A 14,080-nucleotide genomic window follows, 5' to 3' on the forward strand; every position below is an offset into this window, starting at 1 on the left:
ACTGAGCCACCTGAGCACCCCAAGGTAGGATATAATCTTGATTGAAAATTTAAGTTTGAGACAAATTTCATCTTTCAAAAAGTTATGGCATGACCACACACATATAATACTCATGGCAGGTCAAGACTATAAATATCAACCAGTCTGGAAATATACACAGTTGATGTACATCTACCTGAACATCTAAAATTTCCATGGGGAAAAAAAAATACCTGTTATCTTTGTTATCTTGTCACCTTACTGGGAAAAACCAAACTGGTTTCTTGTGTCCTTAGGATGAGTAAAAAACAAACATTAAAACAAAACATACTTTATCCTCACTTTCAAGAGATAGATAGATTGATAGAGGCATAAAATAGCTAGATAAATGCAGATGTAGTTGTAGATATAGATAGATCTGGATCTATAACTATAGATAAATATAGATAGAGATATACATCTCTGTCCTCTCTTTTAAGTAGATAGAAAATAGAATATAAGCATTCCTTTGTAATTTTTCATTCATTTCTCTAAAAAAAATGTAGAAAGAGATATCATATGTATAACTATATATATTCACATATATATATATATATAACACTATATAACTATATAAATTTCATTCCCTCTCACTCAGGATAGACAAATATATGTTAGATAGTTAGATTGATAGATAGTCTAAAGGATTTGCTTAGAAACAATTTGCATGATATAGCAGAAAGTACCAAAGCCATAAATCCTAAACTAATTGCTTTCAAGATATTTAACCATCCAACACAAGTTCAAGATACCCATTGAAAACTGTTACCATAGGTTGTTCCTTGTGTGAACTCCACATTGTAACAGCATAATATAAAAATCAGTGCAAAAGGAAACAATCCAAATGGATATGTTCAGTTTAACCCTGGAGAAATAGTCTTTCCCCTTATTTCAGAGCAGTGATAGATTGCACAGATATCACTATACTATTATGTTTCAAAAATTCAGTATGAAAAAAATCAGATCTTTTGCACCTTATTAAACAACTATGAAATAGGTGATAAACTCAAAATAACAGGTTTGGAAAATAAATTAAAGATTAAATGGATAAACAAACAATCACCCTGATCCTATTACAAGCCTGATTGGATCTTTTAGAGTCGGCTATTCCTACTGACCTTGCTGATGACCTTGTGAAACTGTCTCATCCAGATGAAGGTGACAATGCTGTTACTGAAAGACACAAACAGATGCAAGTGGTAGAAGACAGGTTAAAAAAATTCTATGGAAGTGCTCAGTAGTGCTCAGTAACACCTGTTAGAAATAAAATCTCTATCAAATAAATACATATAGAAGAAACATCATAAAATAAAAGCTGAATTCAGGGTTATGAATCTCCAAAATACCCATCTGTCATCTTATCCTCTTTGAATTTATATTTATCTCTCTGAAAGGAAATGTGTCTACTGTTTCAGATTCTGTTTAAATTTAGATCTACAAAGTCAATGGTTAAAGAATTTTATAAAAGCTGACAGTATAATTTAAAAGTTGCAGTCTATAAAAGCAACAGCATTCACAAATCTATACATTGTATTTTTTTTTAATTTCATAGTAATCTTTATGCACACTATATATCCTTGGATGCATAAAGTAGGGAAGCTCTGGAAGTTGTAGATGCTTACTTCAGGTCATGCCGCTAATAAGATTTGCAACTCCAAACTTTATCTTCTCTCTACATTTCTGGGCTTCTTCTCCACACCCCCCCCCCCAATTTGCTTTAATTTTGGTCCAGCTTTAGATAACTAAATCATAGTTTTAAGTCCATCTTGAAGGGCTGTATAAAAAGTGATATTCCCCTTGAAAGAGGCAGAAGATCACTGCTATGTAGAACTTCTCCCTGCCCATTTTCTGTGGGTTAAATAGTAACGATGGATACCATCCAGATATGCTCCTGAAAAAGTTGGAGAATCCCTTACTTTGTCCTTTATGTTTCAGTTGCTCAAATACATACTTAGAATTGTGGACACAGCTGTCAAATGAGAGATCACCAGATGTTCCCAAAGTTAGTGGTTACTGTAGGCATAACAATTAAGTCCCAGGCTTGAATTTGTCAATTTGTGAAATATGAGTGGTATTATGAGGGAGCATCACCTTGCTAGCATTCCTTTTATTGCTCCAAAGAGAGCATTAATGTCTGTGGAGGCATATTCAGGACTCATGACTTAGATTGTTTCTATTTATGGAAGCACGGATTAAAATGTGCCTTCTGTTAGAATAACATAGACTTTGTAGCTTACATAACAAATATTTACTTCTCATAGTTCTGGAGGCTAGAAATCTTAAGATCAAGGTGTCAATATGGTTAGATTCTGATGAACACCCTCTTCCTGATTAATAGCCAGCCATCCAAAATAGAAAGAGAAAGTGCACAGACTCCATGATGTCTCTACTTATGAGAGTTCTAATACCCCTTGGGGGCTTTACCCTCATGACCTAATTACCTCCCAAAGGTCCAGCTCCTAATGCCATCCCACCTACTTGGTTTAAGGTTTCCACATATGGCTCTGGGGAGAGGGAGGACACAAACATTCAATCCATAATAAGATGCTTTGATCAAAAAATAAAAGTGGTTAATTCTCCTAAACATAATAGCAATATCATGTTCTTTTTTTAGAGGAAGTAATATCTGAGAAGGTTAAAATATCTGAGAACGTTTATCCTATATGAATGAAGTACATCGGCTTCAGTTTATAGAAAATTTAAGGGGAAGAACAATCGTTACTTAGCTGAATCTCCCTGTAGTGTGCACTAAAGTGTATTTATCTATTAAGACAAGAAGTTATTTCATATATGATCTGACTTTTAGAATATATAGCATGGAATAAAGTAAGCATATCGGAGTAGGAGGTGAGTTAATGTTTATTGAGCCCCTTTTATATAGTAGGCTACGTAATCAGGACTTTTAAATATATTATCTAATCTAATACTCACAAGGTCATGATCTCATGTAATGATCTATTGAAATGTTCTCACTTTCAGCCGTGATGAAATAACAGAGAAACAAAAATAATATAAAACAGTGATTTGCAGATAGCCAAATTCTATGGCTTTTTAATTGTTGTTGTTGAGATAGATTCAGAGTTTGTGACTCATGTGGCTAAAATCTTCACAGTAGAGTACTGGAGAGAAGTAGCTGCTAAGAGAGTATTGGTATTCCAGAGTGGATCATTGAGATTTTGACAGAATACAGATTTGTGTATGTATAGGAAGAAGATACCAAGATCAGGAAAGTAATAGAGGAAAAAATATCAGGGTTCACGGAAGGCCTAGAATACTTTGTATTCCCATCAGACAGATGAGAAGGAATTTCTAATACATGGGGGATAAGATATAACTCTCCTAAAGGTACTACCATAAATGGATTTTGCTGCAGAGGTAAGGAAATGTTAGCCCTAATGTAAAGGCAGCTCAAAACCCTTGCTAAGAGGACTTGAAAGGAATCTTAGGGGACTCTGATTATAAGAAATTTAACTACATGATGGGAAAAAATATTACACTAGTGAGAAGAATAAAATTCCGGCAACCAACAAGGTAACATATTTGGCATCAAATTAAAAATGAGTCAGGTATGCACAAAACAAGAAAATGTATAACCAGGAGGAAAAGCTTAAAATACAAAGAGTCCCAGAAATACCAGAGATAATGATATCAACACATTTAAAACATTAAAGCTGTTGCAAATATTTTTCATGTGTTCAAGAAGAAAAAAAATGCATGAACATGATAAGAAGTATAGAAGGTTAAAAGAAAAACTGATACAAATCTTTAAAAAAACCCAGTATTTGAAATAGAAAGTAAACAGCCAATTAGAAACTACATATGAACATATTAGTGAATTTGATAGTCTAGCAATAGAAATATCCAAACATTAACAAAAACAAAAAAGAAAAACACTGGAAAAATGAACAGAGCTTTAGTGAACTATAGGGCATTATCAATCATCCTCATATATGTGTTATGGCATTCCATAGAAAGAAAAAAGCAAGTTACAAAAACAAAATAAGATGTAAATGACATCTTCAAAATATGTTAAAAACTATAAATCTACAGATCCAAGACATTCACAGAATTTCAAGCAAAAGAAATAAGAATTAAAAGAAAGAATAAAATCATACCAGTGTATATTATAATCAATTATGTGTAAATTCATAGTAACAAATTATCTTAAATTAGATGAAAAAAAAAAAAAAGACAGGTTTTATATGAGGGAAAAAATGATACCAGACTTGTAGAACTATGCAAACCAGAGGATGATGGAGTAACATTTTAAAAATACTGAAATAAAGCAAATGTTTAATAGTAAATATATTTTTCAAAATTCAAGTAGATGTTTTTCTTTAGATAAACAAAGCTTAGATAAATTATGAAAAGCATAGGAGCACTATAATAAATATTAATAGAGTCCTTTAGGCTGAAAGAAAAATCAAACATGAAGATTTTAATCTACACAAACAAGTGAAGATGATAAAAAGATATCTGGGTCAATACAAAAGACGTTTTTATCTCCATTAAAAAGGTAAATGATTTTTTTTATTTAAAATTTTTAATTCAATTTAGTTAACACATAGTATATTGTTAGTTTCAGGGGTGGAATTCAGTGATTCATCAGTTGCATATGACACCCAGTGTTCATTCCATCAAGTGCCCTCCTTAATGCCCATCACCCAATTACCTCATTCACCTACCCACCTCCCTTCCAGCAACCTTCAGTTTGTTCCCTGTAGTTAAGAGTCTCTTATGGTTTTCCTCCCTCACTGTTATCTTATGTTATTTTTCTTTCCCTTCCCCTATGTTCATCTGTTTTGTTTCTTAAATTCCACATATGAGTGAAATCATATAATGTTTGTCTTTCTCTGACTGACTTATTTCACTTAGAGTATTACCCACAAGTTTCATCGACATGATTGCAAATGGCAAGATTTTCATTCTTTTCGATGGCTGAGTAATATTCCATTGTGTATATATGCCCCTTCTTTATCCATTCATCTGTCAATAGACATCTGGGTTCTTTCCATATTTTGGCTATTGTGGACTTTACTGCTATAAACATTGGAGTTCATGTGCCTCTTTGAATCAGTATGTTTATATCCTTTGGATAAATATCTAGCAGTTCAATTTTTAGGTCATAGAGTAGTTCTAATTTCAACTTTTTGAGGAACCTCTATATTGTTTTCCAGAGCAGCTGCACCAGTTTGCATTCCCACCAACAGTGGAAGGGGGTTCCCCTTTCTGTGCACCCTCACCAACATCTGTTGTTTCCTGAGTTGATCATTTCAGCCATTCTGACTGGTGTGAGGTGCTATCTCATTGTGGTTTTGATTTGTATTTCACTGGTACCCCGTGATGTTGTACATTTCTTCATGTATCTGTTGGCCATTTGTATGTCTTCTTTGGAGAAACATCGTTTATATCTTCTACCCATTTCTTAACTGGATTTTTGTTTTTGGGGTGTTGAGATTGATAAGTTATTTATAGATTTTAGATACAGCTCTTTATCTGATAAGACATGTGCAAATATCTTCTCCCATTCCATAGGTTGCCCTTTTGTTTTGTTGACCATTTCCTTTGCTGTGCAAAAGCTTTTTAATCTTGATGAAATCCCAATAGTTCTTTTTTGCTTTTGTTTCTCTTGTCTTTGGAAACCATCTAGCAAGAAGTTTCTGTGGCCGAGGTCGAAGAGATTGCTGCCTGTGTTCTCTAAGATTTTCATGGATTTCTGTCTCACATTTAGTTCTTTTATGCATTTTGAGTTTATTTTTGTGTATATGGTAAGAAAGTGGTCCAATCTCATTCTTCTGCATATGGCTGTCCAGTTTTCCCAACAACATTTGTTGAAGAGACTGTCTTTTTTCCATTAGATTATCTTTCCTGCTTTGTTGAAAATCGGCTAACCATGGAGTTGAGGGTCCATTTCTGGGCTCTATTTTGTTTCATTGATCTAGATGTCTGTTCTTATGCCAGGATCATACTATCATGATGATTATAGCTTTGTAATAGAGCTAAAAATCTGTAATTGTGATGCCTCCAGTTTGGTTTTCTTTTCCAACATTCCTTTAGCTTTTTCTGGTCTTTTATGGTTTCATACAAATTTTAGGATTGTTTGTTTCAGCTCTGACAGATGCTGATGGTATTCTGATAGGGATTGTATTGAATGTGTAGATTGTTTTGGGAAACATAGACATTTTAACAATAAAAAATGTTTTTCCATTTTTTTGTGTCTTCCTCAATTTCTTTCATAAATGTTCTATACTTTTCAGAGTACAGATCTTTTACCTCTTTGATTAGGTTTATTCCTAGTTATCTTATAGATTTTAGTGCAATTGTAAATGGGATAATTTCTTTGATTTCTCTCTCTTCTGCTTCATTATTGGTGTATAAAAATGCAACTGACTTCTCTGCATTGCTTTTATATCCTGTGACTTTACTGAATCTGTGTGTTAGTGCTAGGTATTTTTTGGTGGGGTCTTTTGGATTTTCTACATAGAATACCATGTCATCTGCAAAGTTAGAAAGTTTGATTTCTTTACTGAGTTTGGATATATTTTATTTCTTTTAGTTATTCGATTGCTAATGCTGGGACTTCCAGTACTATGTTGAACAACAGTGGTGAGAGTGGGCACCCTTGTCTTGTTCCTGACCTTAGGGCAGAAGCTATCAGTTTTTCCCCACCGAGGATGATATTCACTTGTGGGTCTTTTGTATATGGTTTTTATTATATTGAGGTATGTTTCCTCTCCCCCTACCTGGTAGAGAGTTTTTTCAAGAAAGGATGCTGTATTTTGTCAAATGGTTTTTTCTGCATCTATTGAGAGGATCATATGGCTCTTGTCCTTATTTTATTAATGTGGTGTATCACATTGATTGATTTGCACATGTTAAATCCACAGTCCAGGAATAAATCCTACTTGGTCATGGTAAATAATTCTTTTAATTTACTGTTGGAACCTATTAGGTAGTATCTTGGTGAGAATTTTTATATCTATGTTCATCAGGCATATTGGCCTGTAATTCTCCTTTTTAGCAGGATCTTTGTCAGGTTTTGGGACCAAGGTAATTCTGGCCTCATAAAATGAATTTGGAAGTTTTCTTCTCATTTCTATTTTTTGTAACGGTGTCAGAAGAACAGGTATTAGTTCTTTAAATGCTTGGTAGAATACGTTTGAGAAGCCATCTGACCCTGGACTCTTTTTTGGGAGATTTTTGATTACTGCTTCACATCCCTTGCTGGTTATGGATCTGTTCAGGTTTTCTATTTCTTTCTGTTTCAGTTTTGATAGTTTTTACATTTCTAGGAATTTATCCAGTTTTTTTCAGATTGCCCAATTTGTTGGCATATAATTGCTCATAATATTATCTTATAATTATTTGTTTTTCTTCCATGTTTTTTGTGATCTCTCCTCTCATTCATGATTTTATTTATTTGGGTCATTTTTCGTTTCTTTTTAGTAAGTCTGGCCAGAGGTTTATCAATCTTATTAATTCTTTCAAAGAACCAGTTCCTAGTTTCATTGATCTGTTCTAATGTGTTGTTTTGTTATGTTTTTAATTTCTATATCATTGATTTGTTCTCTAATATTTATTATATATATATATTTTTTTTTGCTGGATTTAGTCTTCCCTTGCTGTTCTTTTTCCAGCTCCTTTAGGTGTAAGGTTAGGTTGTATATTTAAGACTTTTCTTGTTTCTTGAGGAAGGCCTATATTGCTATGTACTTCCCTCTTAGGACTGTCTTTGCTGCATTCTAAAGGTTTTGAACTGTCATATTTTCATTTTCATTTGTTTCCATGTATTTTTTTTTAATTCTTCCTTAATATCCTGGTTGATCCATTCATTCTTTAGTAGGATGTTCCTTAACATCCATGTACTTGAGGTTCTTCCAAATTTCTTCTTGAAGCTGACTTCATTTCATAACATTGTGGTCTCAAAATATGCATGGTATGATCTCAGTCTTTTTGTACCTGTTGAGACATGATTTGTGACCCAATATTTGATCTATTTTGGAGAATGTGCCATGTGCACTCACAAAGAATGTGTATTCTGCTGCTTGAGGATGAAATGCTCTGAATATATCTGTGAAGCCCACCTGGTCCAGTGTTTCATTCAAAGCCCTTTTTTCCTTATTGATCTTCTGCTTTAATGATCTGTCCAATGCTGTGAGTGGAATTTGAAAGTCCCCTACTACTATTGTCTCATTATCAATGAGTTTCTTTAATTTTGTTAATTGGTTTACATATGTGGCTTCTCCTAAGTTAGGGGAATAAATTTTACAGTTGTTAGATCTTGTCAGATAAACCCTTTTATTATGATACAGTGTCATTCCTTCTCTCTTATTAGAGTCTTTGATTTAAAATCTAGTTTGTCTGATATAAGGATGGCTACTTTAGCTTTCTTTAAATGTCCACTAGATTGACAGATGGTTTTCCACTCCCTCACTTTCGATTTGAAGGTGTCTTTGGGTCTAAAGTGAGTCTCTTGAAAGCAGCATATAGATGGGTCTTTTTTTTCTTTTTCTTTCTTTTTCTCTTTTTCTCTTTCTTTCTTCCTTTCTTTTTTTTTTTTTTTTTTAATCCATCCTGATACCCTGTGTCTTTTGATTGGAGCATTTATCCCATTTACATTCAGAGTAATTGTTGAAAGATATGAATTTAGCATCATTGTAATACCTGTAAAGTCATTGTTAGTGTAGATTGTCTCTGTTCCTTCCTGATCTTTGTTACTTTTGGGTTCTTTCTCTGCTCAAAGGATTTACATTTCTTAAAAGGCTACTTTAGTGTTCACAAATTCCTTCAGTTTTTGTTTGTACTAGAAACTCTTTATCTCTCCTTCTATTCTGAATGACAGCCTTGCTGGATTAAGTATTCCTGACTGCATATTTTTCCCAGTTAACACGTTGAATATATCATGCCAGTCCTTTCTCGTCTATCAGATAGGTCTCTGTGGACAGGTCAGCTTCCATCCTATGTGTCTTCCCTTATAGGTTAAAGACCTCTTGCCCCAAGGCTTCTTTCAGGGTGTTCTTTTTATTTTTGAAATTTGTAATCTTGACTATAATATGTCGAGGTGTAGTCCTATTTTTGTTGATTTTTAGAGAGAGAGGTCTCTGTGCCTCCTGAACTTAAATGCCTGCTTTATTCCCCAGATTAGGAAAGTCCTCAGCTATCATTTGTTCAAATAAACCTTCTGACCCTTTCTCCTACACCTCATCTCCTGGATACCCTATAATAGAGATATTATTTTGCTTTATGAAATTGCTGAGTTCTCTAAGCCTCCCTTAGTGATCTAATAGTTTTCTTTCTTTCTTCTTTTCGGCTTCCTTATTTTCCATCATTTTATTTTCTATATCATTGATTTAGTCTCCTGATTTGCTCATCTTTGTTTTTATAACCTCCCTTGGGGCTGCATCTTAGTTATAGCATTTTTAAATTCAACCTGAAAAAAGAAGATACTTCTTCTAGGGATTCTGTAGTGTCTTCTATATATTTTTCAAACCCAGCTAGTATCTTTATAATCATTGTTTTAAATTCTAATTCAGATATCTTACTTATATCCTTATTGATTAAATCCTTGGCAATGAGTACTACCTCTTGTTCTTTCATCTGGGGTGAATTTTTCCATTTCATCATTTTGTCCAGAAAAGAAAAGAGAGAGAGAGAGAGAAATCAACAATGATAACAGAAAACAAAACAAAACACAAGAAAACAAAACAAAACTAGATCCTTGGTGTGTTTTAGTGTGCTTGTTAAAAGAAATTAGATTTCAAAATAAGAAAGAAAGAAAACTTTGTATATGTGTATATGTGTGGGTAATAAGTACAGTAAAATGAAAGGAAACAAAAAATAAAATAAAATATAAAATATATATAATGTATGTATAAAAATAAAAAATAAAAAAATAAAAAACATTGAAAAAATAAGAAAATAACTGAAAAAGAATAGTAAAATACTAAAGAATAAAAATACAAAAAAAAATGCTATATACTGTTTTTCCTAAGAGCTGAAACTTCACAGCCCTCTATGATCTGTAAATGTGGTGTTGGCCAATTGTTTGTGCTTGTCTTCCAGGGGACGGGCCTGTTGCGCTGATTCTCAGGTGGACTTGTCCAATTGCAAGTGCATCTCCCTTGCACAGAAGCAGGGCTCAGTGTAAGTGGCTCTAGATCCCACTCTGTGGCACTGTTTTGCTCCCTGCACTCTTTTAGCTCTGATGGGTGGAACAAATATGGCTGTGCCCAGCTCTCTAGCCCTGGAGCTGTAATGCCATGCCCCCCAATCTTCTGTGAGCTCTCACAGAAAAGCAGTCACTCACTGTCATCTCACAGTTTCCATCAGAACTCTATGTTTACCTCATCTGTGACTGAGCATTTTTATCTCAGGCACCCAACTGAATTTCAAAACTCCAGGTTTTATGGACTCCTGAGGTGTGGACCCAAGCTGTTCCTCCCAGGCGAGGGATTGGATCTTGCCATGCTTCTCCATCTTGCTGGACTCCTCCTGGAAAGTGGTCACAGTGCAGCAGTTGAGTTTATGGCAATTCAGAGCAGAAAGCCAGTATCTAGACTTGCTGCCTGCCACTCCTATGCCTGAGAACTCTGCCTCATTTAGGCACCCCTGTTTTTCTTGTGATGCTGGGGAATCCTGAGACCAACTCTCACACCTGGGATTCCATTCCAGCACCTGAGCACCTTTTAGTCAGGGACACCCCCCACTAGCAGATTTCTTAAAAGTTCCAGTTTTGCACTCCTCTGCTTATAATATTTTGCACTAGCCTCCTTAAGCAGGCTCCTCCTGTCCACTGTATTCTCAACTATATCACTCCAGATTCAATCTCTTCACTTTTACCATCCAAAATGTGGTTGTGTTTCTATTTGTAGACTTACAGCATTTCTTCTCAGATCTCTGGTTGATTTCTCAGGTATTCAAATGACTTGATAATTATCTAGCTGTATTTTAGGGATAAGACTAACTTAGGATCCTCCTATTCCTCTTCACTAATTGATTCTTTAAAGGAAAAATAATAACAATATATTGTACATTAAAAAAAAAACAAAACAAAACTGTGAAGGTGCACCTGAGTGGCTCAGTCAGATGAACACTTGCCTTCAACTCAGGTCATGGTTCCAGGCTCCTGGGATGGAGACCCATGTCTTTGCTCCCTGCTCAGCCAGGAGTCTGCTTCTTCCTCTCCCTTAATCTCTGGACATCCTCCTGCTCATGCTCTCTTTCGTACACACTTTCTCTCTCAAATAAATAAATAATATCCTTTAAAAATGTGGAACTAAAATGTATGACAGTAATAACATAAATATTCTGGGGGAAATGAAAGTATATATCATAAGGGTTTCATAGTATGCATAAAATCGTATAATATTGTTTGGTTATAATAAGTTATATACATGTTTTAAATTGTAAAGCAACAAACATTTTAAAGAATTAATGAGGTAGAGCTAATAAGCCAACAGAGGAAATAAGAGAACTCTTAAATTTTCTGTTAACCTAAAAGAAGGCAGAAAAAGAAGAAATAGAAAAGTAGTAATTTAAATTCAATCATATAGATGAGAACATTAAATGCAAATTTCTAAGTACTTAGGGAAAAGACAGAGATTTCTAGATCAAATAAAAAAGCAAGACTGGACATAATACTGTCCATGAGAGACATACCTACAATATGAAAACATAGATATATTTATGGCAAAAAGATATGCCATACAAACACTGTTCAAAAATAAGCTATTGTGACTATATTAATAACATAAGGAGTAGATTTTAAGGAAAGGAATAGTGACTGGAGGAAAACATGTTACTGATAAAGAGGGCAATTTATCAAGAGGCATTACACTCCTAAATGCATATACACATGATAATAGAACATTTGTGTACAAGAAGGAAAACTGAGAGAACTGAAGAGGAGTAGAAAACCCACAACTGTATCTGGATATTTCAAAACCTCCATCACAAGAGTTGGTAAAACTAGTAGACCAAAATTTGGTGCGGATAGGGAAGATGTTTATAAAACTGTGAATGAACATGATATAATGGATATATAGAATAGTTAGTATAACTACAGGAAAAGACATATTCTTTTCTCCCACACATGGGTAAAGCATCTCATGCATATGGATAAGATGGATCATATTGTGGACAATGAAATAAATCATATTTTTATAGAATATTTGAAAGTGTACAAAATATGGTTTTGATCCCCAGGAAAATTAAATTATAAATAAATAACAGAATATATATCTGGAATGTCACCAAGTATTTGGAAAAATACTTCTAAATACCTCATAAGAATCATTAAAAATAAATCATATAAAGAAGTAAAAATACATTTTTACCTTATGAAAATTTAAAAATTTAAAAAGCAAAATAACAAATTTTGTTTATTGGAGATAAAATGATGCTTTTAGAAAAATTAATAGCATCATGGGGTTATTAGAAAAATCGAAAGACTTCATATCAATAATTTTCCTACCTAGGATAGTAGAAAAAGAAGACCAAAATTAATGAGACTGATACAAAATTAATCAGACTGATATACACAAATATATATATATATTTAATTTTCAAGCCATAGTTATCAGAAAAAAAGAAATAAACATAATTTATTCAACACACATTTATGGTAATCATTTTCAGCAAAGTAGGAATACAAGAAAGCATCAACATGAAAAAGAGCATCTACAAAGAACTTACAAGTAGCATAAATGCTTTCCTCCTAGGATGGGCATAAATCAAAGATGTCAACTATCATGATTAATTTTCAACTTTTGGCCAGTTTAATAAGAGAAGAAAAGAAATAACACACACACATATTGGAAATAAATCACTCAAACAGTATTTGTTTGTAGACAGCATGGTCATTTATGTAGATAATCCTAAGAAATTTACGAGCACACAGGCATGTGCACACACACACACACAATTTTTAGAATAGGTGACTTTAGCAATATTTTAGGCTATAAGGTCAACAGTAAAATAATAAGTTTAATTTTACAGAAATATAAAATAAATGAAAAATATTGCAATAGCATCAAAATATAAAATAAGGAAATATTAATAAAATATATGTAAGACCCACACACCAAAAACTGAAACACTGAAAAGAAAAAGTGAAAAGTATGTAAATAAATGGGAAGTTAAACCATGTTAAACATCAAAAACTCAATATTTTTATAGATTCAATAAATTCTAATTAAATTCTTGGCTTTTTTTTTTTTTTTTTTTTTTTAGAAATTGTTAGACTGATTCCAAAATTACAGGGACATGTAACTACCCCAAGAAGAAGCAAAATTTTTTGAAAGATACCATTTGAGGATTTAACCGACCTGATTTCAAGAACTTCTATGAAGCTAAACCAATGAAGAAAATAAGGCATAGGCTTAAGATAGACATATAGATAAAAGTTAAAAAAAAAAAAGTTAACTGTTTAAACACAGACCTACATATATATGACCAATTGGTTTGACCTAAGATAGATATTAAGGTAATTCAGGAGGGAAGTGATCCTCTCAACCAGTGATGCTAGTAAAAATGGACATTCATATGCAATAGAGTGAATATAAATATAAATCTCATACACAGCAACTTGAAATGTGCAATACACTTAAATATAGGAGCTCAAAGTATAAAACCTCTAGAAGAAAAAAATAGAAGAAAATCTTAATGATCTTACATTAATTAATAATTTATTTAACAGGACACAAAACACTTTAGTTATAAAAGAAAATTTTATAAGTTGAACTTCTTTAAATTTTAAAAACATTTTCCCTTGGTGAGCCTAGGTGGCACAGTCAGTTAAGCATCTGACTCTTGGCTTCAGCTCCGGTCTCCATCTGGCTCAGATCATGAGATCCAGCCCTACAGGATCTGTGCTCATCGAGAAGTCTTTTTAAGACTTTCTCTCCCTTCCTCTCATCCCTTCCCCCCATGCTTGCACTTTCTTGCTCTTTTTAGAATAAATAATCTTTAAGATTTGTTTTCTCATAAAATAATATTAAGAAAATGAAAAGATAAGCTACAGATTGAGAGGCATTTGTTTGCCAAACATATATCCACTACATAA

Source organism: Enhydra lutris, unplaced genomic scaffold, assembly GCF_002288905.1.
Source record: "Enhydra lutris kenyoni isolate GAN:26980312 unplaced genomic scaffold, ASM228890v2 scaffoldscaffold9, whole genome shotgun sequence".
Taxonomy (NCBI): domain Eukaryota; kingdom Metazoa; phylum Chordata; class Mammalia; order Carnivora; family Mustelidae; genus Enhydra; species Enhydra lutris.